General features: G+C 42.6%; 1 pseudogene; it reads left to right on the top strand.

Annotated features, from left to right (window-relative positions):
* The first annotated feature begins 1,056 nt into the window (after positions 1–1,056).
* Positions 1,057–3,365, top strand: LOC128099203 (nuclear distribution protein nudE homolog 1-like; annotated as a pseudogene).
* The last annotated feature ends 7,197 nt before the right edge of the window (positions 3,366–10,562 follow it).

The raw sequence follows: 10,562 nt of genomic DNA, 5'->3' as shown, positions 1-10,562 counted from the left end.
CCTTCCTCCCTTTCTTCAACAGGATTCTGAGCTTGGCTCAGTGCTTGGCTGTGGATCTCTGCATCTGCTTCTATCAGTTACTGGATGAAGGCTCTCTGATGACAAATGGGGTAGTCACCAATCTGATTACAGGAGATGCCCAGTTCAGGCTACCTATACACTATTGCTTGGACAGTTAGCTGGGGTCATCCTTGTAGATTCCTGGGAGTTTCCCTTGCACCAGGTTTCTACCTGACCCCCAAACGCCCCCCATATCAAGACATTTCTTTCAGTACTCTCCTGCTCCATCCACCCCCCACCTGATCCCTCATGTTCCCATCCCTACCCACCTCCACTCTACCCAAAAGATCTCTTCTATTTCCCCTTCCCAGGGAAATCCATGCACTTCCTTTGGGCCCTCCTAGCTACCTAAACTCTCCGCAGCTGTGGATTGTAGCATGGTTACCTTTGCTTTACAACTAAGACAAACATGGTATGTATTCACTCATACCTGAAGAGTTTTGGAACCATCTGCAAATGTTTGTAAAATCACTGTTAGTCACATTTGTTGTCTTCTTCCTGACTGTTTTTCTCTCCGAATGATAAAACCCTTAGAACTAGCTGAGAAGTTTAAAAAGAAATAAATGGCTATGGAGGAGCCCCAAAGAGACAAGTGGTGGCAGTGGTAGTTACTGCTATGGCAAGTGAAGAATGTGAAACACATCTCTACGACAAGACACCAAGAAAGGAAGGCTTGACACTCTTGAGTGGGAGCTAGTGCTAGGTTAGAATTTCTTCAGCAATCTCTCCAATAGATATATAAATGTAATACAAAATTTAAAATACCCCATTTTTTCTTTAAAAATTAAGTTAGATTTGTAGGGTTGGCTTTGAATAGAGGAGAGAGTTTTGAGGATGATAAGAGAATTTTGCAAATCACAAATTGAGTAGAATAGATGGTAGAAATAAGGATTTTTCTTTTTTTTTTTTTTTTTTTTTTTTTTGCTTTTCAGGACAGGGTTTCTCTGTATAGCTTTGGTGCCTTTCCTGGAACTCACTCTGTAGCTCAGGCTGGCCTCGAACTCACAGAGATCTGCCTGCCTCTGCCTCCAGAGTGCTGGGATTAAAGGCATGCGCAACCACCGCCCAGCTAGGTTTATATATATATATATAAATACATTACATCCCAACTGCAGTTTCCCTTCTCTCCAGCCCTACCTCCCCTCTCTCCCAGATCAACTCCTTCTCTGTTTCCCTTAAAGACAAAAACAAACAAACACACAAAAAAGGCCTCCCAAGGATATCCACCAAACGTGTCCTAATAAGATACAATAAGACCAGGCACAAATGCTCATATCAAAGCTGGACATGGGAACCCACTAGGAGGAAAAGGGTCCCAAGTGCATACAAAAGAGTCAGAGACAACTCCAGATCCCATTGTTGGGAGTCCTATAAGAACACCAAGCTACACAACCATAAGGTAGATGCAGAGGACCTAGGTCAGACCCACACAGGGTCCATGTTTGCTGCTTCAGTTTCCGGGAGCCCTTATGAACCCAGCTTAGTTGACACTGTGGGCCTTGTTCTCCTGATGTCCTCGAACCCTCTGGTCTCTCCTACAGGGGTTCCCTTGGCTCCACCTAGTGTTTGACTGTGAGTCTATGCATTTGCTCCTATCAGTTGCTGGATGATGCCCCTCTGATGACAACTGGATTAAGCACCAGTCTATGAGTGCAGCAGAATATCATTAGGAATCATTTCATTGATTTTTTTTTTGCCAGTTATGTTTCATTCTATCCTGGGTCTCTGGGCTATCCAGCCTCTGGTTCCTGGCCATCCAGGAAGCATCAGGAGTGGACTCCTTCTCCCCGAATGAGTCTCAAGTTGGACCAGTCATTTATTGGCCACTCCCACATGGTTTGTGCTACCATTGCCCCAGCAAGTCTTACAGACAGGAGAGGTTGTAGGTCAAAGATTTTGTGGCTGGGTTGGTGTACCAGCTTTGAGCTTTGCCTGATTATAGAAGATGGTCAGTTCAGGCTCTGTATCCCCTCCATTCGGAGACTTTGCTAGGGTCACTCTAGTAGATTTCAGGGAATTTCCACAGTACTGGGTTTCTGCATCTACCCCAAAGGCTCACCAATTCCAATTTAACCTGCTGGCTTGCCTGTGCCTGGCCTGGGATCGTGGCTCCTGGGTGGAACATAACACCACAGGAAGAGTAAGCTTTTGCCCATTTTACAATGGAGGACTGGGGAAAGAGTTTTGGGTCAGAGGAGGAAGAAACAAACTATTAGAGAGACCTGGCCATGACCCATAAGCCAAGGGCAGAGTATGTACTGGAGAAACTCCGAGTACTCCGGGAAGGAAGCCGGAATTATGCAGCTGAATTGGAGACTCAGAGAATAACTGCCTTCGAATGGAACTAGAGACTATCAAGAAGTCTGAAATGCAACATTCACTGGGCACCAGCACATCTTGGCCTTGGAGGATGACCTGGCTCAGATGAAAGCCATTGAAGATCAACTGAAGAAATACATCCGGGAATTGGAACAAGCCAGTGATAACCCAGAGAGAGCCAAACGGCCATAGTCATGTGCCTGGAAGACTTTAAATAGCGCTTGAACCAAGTCATCGAAAGAAATGCCTTCCTGGAGAGAGAGCTGGGCAAGGAGGAGAATCTTCTAGAATCAGTCCAGAAGCTGAAGGATGAAGCCAGAGACCTGCGGCCGGAATTGTCTGTGCAGCAGAAGCAAGACAAGCTCCAGTCACCTATGCCAGGCTCGGGGAAGCTGGGAGGACAGACAGGGGTGCGCAGGCCGCAGATTGTACCATCCTCTCCCATAACTCACCGAAGACCCAGCTCTGGTTTGAATACACTGGGAACGTGTGGGTCTAGACAGCTCCAATAGTGGGACCCCACTCACACCTGTACCCCGGATATCAGGCCTAAACATTGTTGGGAACCTGCTTTGGAACGTTGGGGCCCTGGGTCCAAACTGACATCCTGCGTGAACTTCGTGTGTGATTATTACCCAAGCCAGACAAGTGGGCCAGCCTCAGGGTGAAGAACCAAGAACAGAGATGGTGCTGACAGACGGCCAAGCAGCACCAGTGTGGGAGATAAGGGAGACAAAATTGACACCCCATCAGATTTGTTCCCGCTCTTGACATTCAATCTTAGAAGCCTGAGGGCCCTGTGCTAGCTGCTGGGATACTGCTGTCTCCTCCGTTAAATACCGTTTGCTCTGTCTGAGGTCAGGGAAACGCTTGGAGTTGGGAAGCCAGCCTCACAGTTCTCATCCCCAGAGCAGCCGTCCACCCAGGGTGTGGTCAACCTTTTGCTTTAGGTCCAATGGGAACTGCGCCCTCACCTTTCTATTCAGTTTTTGGTGGTTGTATTTTCAAGTTGGTTTGAGAAATAACAGCCAGCATCACCAGCATTCACTGTGTGCTGTGCCGCGCAAGCTGACTAAGACAGTTGGTTGTAGACTGGGCATCATCCCTGTAATGTGGCCCAGTCCCTGGCAGTGCATGTCATAGAAATGAACTGGTCCCCTGAGGCAGTTCTAAGGCATGGAAGATGGGGCCGTCCTGTCATTGGCTACCTAGAGTTCTAATGGCTTCCAGACGTGTTTTAAATATCCATAATCTTCAGCAGGGATTAGAACCCAGCTCGGGAGCTCTCCTCTGCAGCCTTCCAGCTGGAGCTGTCTTCTGGAACATTCTCTCAGTGCTTTTACAGCATGGTTAAATTGTGTCTAGGACTGGAAGATTACAGAGGTGTAGGGCTATTTTAAACTGTGGTCATGTACCATTGACATTTTTATTTTCTTTTGTATTCTTGAGACAAGGTTTCTCTGTGTAATGCTGCCTGACCTGAAACTTGCTATGTAGAATAGGCTGGCCTTGAACTCAGAGATCTGCCTGACTCTGCCTCCCAAGTGCTGGGATCAAAGTCATATACCACCACTGCCCAGCCCTTTGACACTTTTAATCTGCCTCTCATGAAGGCTTCTAGAGGTGTGTCTGGCTCGTAGGTCAGTGAGAGATCAGCCTCTGTAGATAAACTCCTGTCTTTATTGAATCCCCTTTCCTGATGTCGGGGTGACATTTGCATCTGAACCTTGAGCAACTCAGAGTTGGAATGGCCTTTGTTATGCCACCTCTAAGAAGAGGACTTCATCTAATCAGCAGGATTTCATTCAGACACCATAGAATAACCAAGGTGACCAAAGCATGAGACTGAGTTCTCCGGCAGAGGCTCCCTCGGGATGTGGAGAAATCAGCACACGATCTGCAATTCCAGATTCTCTGATCTCTGGGGCGAAGTGTTGCCTCACACTTTGGTCCACATGAGACGTACACACTAATTTCCAGAGCTTAGCATCCTTCACTTTGCTGCTAACTTACTCTCTAGTAGATGGCACAAGACTGGCCTTGAGTTGGACCTAGAACTTTCCAAACGCTACTGACATTCACAGGGTGAATTTTAAGCTGTGTGGCTATTTCCAGCCCAGACATTCTAAGCTGGAAAAGGTGGACTTTATTTTCTATAGAAATTATAAAATCTAGAGAAATGCCTGCTCTGCTGGTGTGTGTCAGTCCTTGATGTTTGTGGACGTGACTGTGAGGTTCACCTTTTGTTTACCAAAGTAATAAAATAACGGGGGTGGGGAAAGATGATGGTTTCTCTGCAGGAAGTAAAAAAATAAACATAATAGAGAAAGACTTTGTTATCTTTGAGGACTGTATCACTGGAAACTGGAGAAAAAAATCTTTGTTACATAATATCAAAAACTATATATACTTGTGTGAAAGGCAGAACCAAAAGTAGTGAGGTCGATGCTTAGTGGAGGAGATTTCCAAGAAAAGTGTTAGTGGTGTAGCTTGGCTTTCTCTTTTTGCTACTTATAGTAAAAATGCGAGATGAGAGAGATAATTTCAGACAATAACTAGCAAGCAAACAGAAGCCAACATTTGGTGATACTCAGCCTATCCTGCTATCAAACAATCCTACAACTAAAAAATTTACTATTGGAAATTCATGCTCTAAAGAAAAGCCCAAGTTTAGCTAGACATTCTTGTTGCACGAATCCTAAATGGTCTTTTAATAAAAACCCGGAGCCAGATATTGGGGTAAATGCTGAAAGATCAGAGAGACAAAGGAACAAGCCATAGCCACTTCTCACCTCGCCAGCTCCACGAATCCTCTGATTGAATGCCTCTCTCTGAGTCCTCAGCCGAAAGGGCCTCTAGTTCCTGTCTCCTCGCGCCTTGTATGCCTTTCTCTGCCCAGCCATTTCACTTCCTATCTCAGCCTTCCTAGTGCTGGGATTAATGGAGTGTGTGCTTCCCAAATACTGGGGTTAAAAGTGTGTGCCACCACTGTCTGGCTTCATTTCTCTCCTAGACTGGATCAGTCTCGTGTAGCTCAGTTTGACCTTGAGCTCATAAGAGATCCAGATGGATCTCGGCCTAAAGTGCTAAGATTAAAGGTGTGTGCTACCACTGCCTGACCTCTGTGTTTAATTTAGTGGCTGTCTATGTCCTCTGATCTTCAGGCAAATTTTATTAGAGTACAGCAAAATTTCACCACACATTCTTTTGCTGAATGTGTCTGAATCATGAACCATCTCAGCAAATGCAGAGAATAAAAAAACAAAGAAAGATCATGGAGAATTCTCTTGTCTAATGGTTCAGATCCCTCATGATATATACAAGGAGCTCACAATATTTTAGAAATTGTTGTCCAAACAAAAACACTGTCAGCTTGATAAAAAGGGGGCAGGTGAAAAGGGAACTAGACCTTCCAAACTTCAAACATGTAATATGGAATGCCTCTGCCACAATAGCAAATGTCAAATGTCATGGAAAATAAAGGCTAAAGTTTGATGTTCAGAGACTAGAACTTTAGTGACTTACAGAGCTGCTGTAGAGACGAGGACAGATTCCTAAATCACAAACACTGAGAAGAACTCTCTCGGCTGGATTTTAAACTTGCCCGAGCTGGTTATGACCATATTCCTTCATTCTCTTCCTTTGGGGATGCAAATGCCTTCCATGCCTGCCCCACCCATGCATCTTCAAAGCATGTAAATTGTGCTCTGCTTCACAGGTCCACTGATACCTAGCAATTTGTCTTCAGAAGCTAGAATCTTACATCTATATGAAGAGAATTATTTTACACTGTAATATTTAGAATTCCTTGAATTGATGATAATTAATGGGTTAAGAGACTGATGAGAGGGGAAATGTGCTTTGCACATGGCACAGATGTACTTTAAACAGAACAGACAGTGTGTTACGGTGGATTGAATAGTGGACTCCAAAAGCGATATGTTCATATTTTGATGCATGGAGCCTTTCAATGTAACCTAATTTGAAAAAGACCATTTGCAGATTTGATTAATGATTTTGAAATAAGATCCTCTGAATTATCCAAGTGGGTCCTAAATTCACTGGCATGTATCCTGACCCTTATAAGAAATACATGGAAGAGAATCACATAAAAATAGGAGGTGATATGAAGACAGAGACCTAGTGGATAATACAGCCAGAATGCAACAACCACTCAAAGTTTGAGGCCAAGAAGGAAATATGCTCTCTAGCCTAGTCTTGCTGACACACTTCAGACTTCTTGATATCAGAACTGTGCAAGTATGAATTTCTGTTGTCTTGAAAGCCACCACATCTGTGGCAATTTGTTATAGCAACCCTAGAAAACTAACACAGTAATGACACTGAAAAAAATATGTATGGGTTCACTGATGCAGTTTTGCAATAACCAGATTATGCCAGGCCCTACACAAAAGAGGAATTCCCCTTTAAATAAGTTTATTACAATATTCTCGAACATACCTTTTATCCAATTCTAATATTAATTGATTTTTAAAGGACAATGATTCCCCACATACACATGGAGAATATACAAAATATACACACACTCATATGCACACACACACACACACACAAAGAGAGAGAGAAAGACAATAGATAGATAGATAGATAGATAGATAGATAGATAGATAGATAGATAGATAGATAGACAGATGATGGATTGATAAATAGGGGCGAGGGAGAGAGATTCTTCTCTTTGTTCCTAAACAAGGTTTGACAAAGCTGTTTTGGTATTGAAAAAATACATATAATATCCAAAGATGACTACTTTTCGTCTAACTTAACAAATACTTATTTAGCATTTTCTGTGGGAGGAACTATACAGGGCCATAAGTAGGAGTGGTTACAAGAAAATGAAGACTATATAAGTACAAAATAAGAAGCACATAACTTGAGAACAAAATATATTACATGAAGTATATATAAACATAACAATAATAATAATAGAGCAAGAAGGCATGGATTTGAGAAGAGGATGTGGACACAGGACTGCTGGAGATGAAGGAGGAGTGGATATGATGAAATACATTGTACTTGTGTGAAATTCTAAAAACAAACAATAAGAATAATCATAAAATTCTTGGTAGTCTTCATAGAAAAAGCAGGCATAGACAAAGTGGAATTTTTTTTTAATTATGAGCTAGAATCTAAGTGGGCAATGGACAGCTGTGTACTTCAATAAAAGGGACCATCCCAGGTGGGAGGAGCTGCCTGGACAAAGGAGCAGAAATAGGAACATACTCATGGAAAAGCAATGACCTTTGACCAGAATACTGGACTCTATATAGAAGAATGGGATAAAACTTGAAATTATAGTTTTCTGTATGTCACAGATACCACATTGGCAGAGTCACACTTAAGGGAGTGGTGAGTGGAGAGGTATTAATGAGTGTAGTGCTTGATATCTTGTGTGAGCTCTGGATTCATTGCTCTAGAAAGGGGCACCCGTGTAGAAAACATTGAAGGTCATCTGAAGAGGGTCACACCTGGAGCACCACCAGAGAGCTTCCTTCCCTGGAAGTCCCCTGGATTTGAAAAGTTTTGAGAGGTGAAGGAAACTGATGTTTTGTTTCACTTTATTTTATTTCTCCATCTATGATCAGAAGGATGAATTAGAGTGATGAATCGTTTGGTCTCTTGTAGGTTATTTGGAAAAATGATCCATAATAGGATCACAAGTATAACTTAGAAGTATCCATATTTCTAAGATACATTTAAAGTTTCTAGTATTGGGATCAAGCGAGATGCATTGTTTATTATTCCTTTTATTTTTGAGATTATAATATAGTCATGTCATTTTTCCCTTCCTCTTCCTCCCTCCAAGCCCTGCCATATATGTCTTCTTGCTCTCTTTCAAACTGATGGCTTTTTAATTATTATGTGTATATATGTACATGCATGTACATGTATATACATACACATTCCTAAATATAAACTGCTCAGTCAGTATAATGTTACTTGTATGTATTTTCCCTGAGCTGACAATTTGGCACTGGACAAGCAGTGGGTGAGCTCTTCTCTGGGTAAGGCTTTAACAGGTGCCCAGCTGGCTGTAATAGACTCAACTCAGAGAACTGCTGATCTAGTGATTACAGTGAATTTTGCTTTTGACTTTCCATCACCATGTGAAACAGACAGAACTGAAGCAGTTATGTCTACACACATACAGACAGACAGGCAAGCAGACAGACAGACAGACACACACACACACACACACACACACACACACACACACACACACACGAAAATGTCTTCTTAAAACTCCAAAACTTGACCAATTCTCCAATTCTTGAGTCATTCCCTGCAGTCTGTACCAGTTTACATCAAGTTCAGGAATGACCTCAGCAGCAGTTTGTCAGGACTCCACTTACCCTGGAGAAAGATGTCTTTTTTACATTAGCCAGAGCACTTAAGAGGGACATTGGTGACATATAGTCTTGGTGCCAAAAGCTCCTGATGGGTCCCCACTGGGAAGGATAAACAGTCATCGTCTCTAACCTTAAAGCAAGCACCTGCCACAGCAGCCAGAACAGCGTCTGTTCTGTGTCTATCTGAAAATGGTCCAGGGTTTTCCTCACATATCAGTCAGTCTTTCCAGGAAGGACTTTGAGAAATGACAATAATTGGCACAGCTCTGGGATTGGCAGGGTCTGCTGCTTGTCAGAGCTTATGAGGGTCTGTCATCTTTTTGTTTGGTAAAACAGCTGCCATGACTGTATTCTAAAAAATGTGATTGATTTCTGACAATCCGGTTTTCTTCTTCAGACATACCACACATTCATTCCTAGTTAGGAAAATAATCTTTCATAATCTAATATTAAACTGCCAAATCAATTATGCTTCCTGATTATTTTTTAACAAGGAGGATGGCATGCAGATTAACAAATGTTCTTAGACAAATCTATCATTTTTATTTTTCTGACATTTTGAACCTATCCACTGAATAGTTATACAAGTCTCATGTACTATCTATATGCTAGCATTTATCCACAAGTAAACATCCACAGCACCTGCATAAATAGCTATTTTTCCTTAGACTTGGCAGTGTACATTTATGGCTTGGGATACTCCAAGTTCTCTGTTTCCTCCATCTTGTTTCTGCACACTCTCTTCTTTCAGAGTGCTCGTCCTTCTCCACTCTAACTATGGGTTTGAGTAGAACTTGTCCATGATGGACTTCTCCCTTCTTCCCAAAGTTGTCCACCACATTGCTTTGTCTCATCAACAGACCAACTGCTGACCTGGAAAAGGCACAGTTAGAACTTCTTCCTAAAGCTATTTTGAACTGGAGCTGAATGACTTAGGTGAGCCTTGATGGGAACATGCAGAAAAGGCCTCTCCTCTCTGACGAGGAAGCTAAGAATGGGGTTCCAGAAAGGCTGGCAACTAACCAGGCACACAGAGAATACAGAAGAGGGGGTGTTTTAGAAGCTTCAGTTCTAAGAGCCACCCTAACGAAACCACTGACTGTGGTTGAAATATTGTGCACCCCAATAAAGTTTTCTGGGAATCAGAGAACAGAACAGCCTCTATATTAAGCAAAGAGGTTAGGCAGTGGTAGCACACACCTTTAATCCTAGCATTCCAGAGGCAGAGATCCATGTGGATCTCTGTGAGTTCAAGGCCACACTGGAAACAGCCAGGCATGGTGACACACACCTTTAATCCCAGCACTTGAGATCTCATGTCTTGCTTGGGAAAGCCACATGCCTTTAATCCCAGGAAGTGATGGCAGGAAGCAGAAAGGTATATAAGGCATGAGGACCAGGAACTAGAGGCTTTTAAGCTTTTAGGCTTTTAGCAGCACTTCAGCTGAGATCCATTTGGATGAGAACTCAGAAGCTTCCAGTTTGAGGAAACAGGATCGGCTGAAAAGTTGGTGAGGTGAGGTTATCTGTGGCTTGTTCTGCTTCTCTGATCTTTTAGCATTCACCCCAATACCTGGCTCCATGTTTTTTACATAATAAGACCTTTTAAGATTCATCTTACAATTGGTGCCCAACATGAGGCATTAAGCACTTGAAATATGACTAGTTCATATTAAATTGCTCTGTAGATGTAAAGTAACGCAAGAGTTCAAAGGGAGTATGAAAACAAAAATGAAATTAAGTCAGTAATGATTTTCATAATTAATATATTCCATATCTTGAATGCTCATCTAAATAATAAGCATATTAAGTTCA

This window comes from Peromyscus californicus, unplaced genomic scaffold, assembly GCF_007827085.1.
Source record: "Peromyscus californicus insignis strain IS unplaced genomic scaffold, ASM782708v3 Scaffold_6__1_contigs__length_162567912, whole genome shotgun sequence".
Classification (NCBI taxonomy): domain Eukaryota; kingdom Metazoa; phylum Chordata; class Mammalia; order Rodentia; family Cricetidae; genus Peromyscus; species Peromyscus californicus.
The sequence above is the reverse complement of the archived record's forward strand: the minus strand, read 5'-3'. Positions and strand labels throughout refer to the sequence as shown.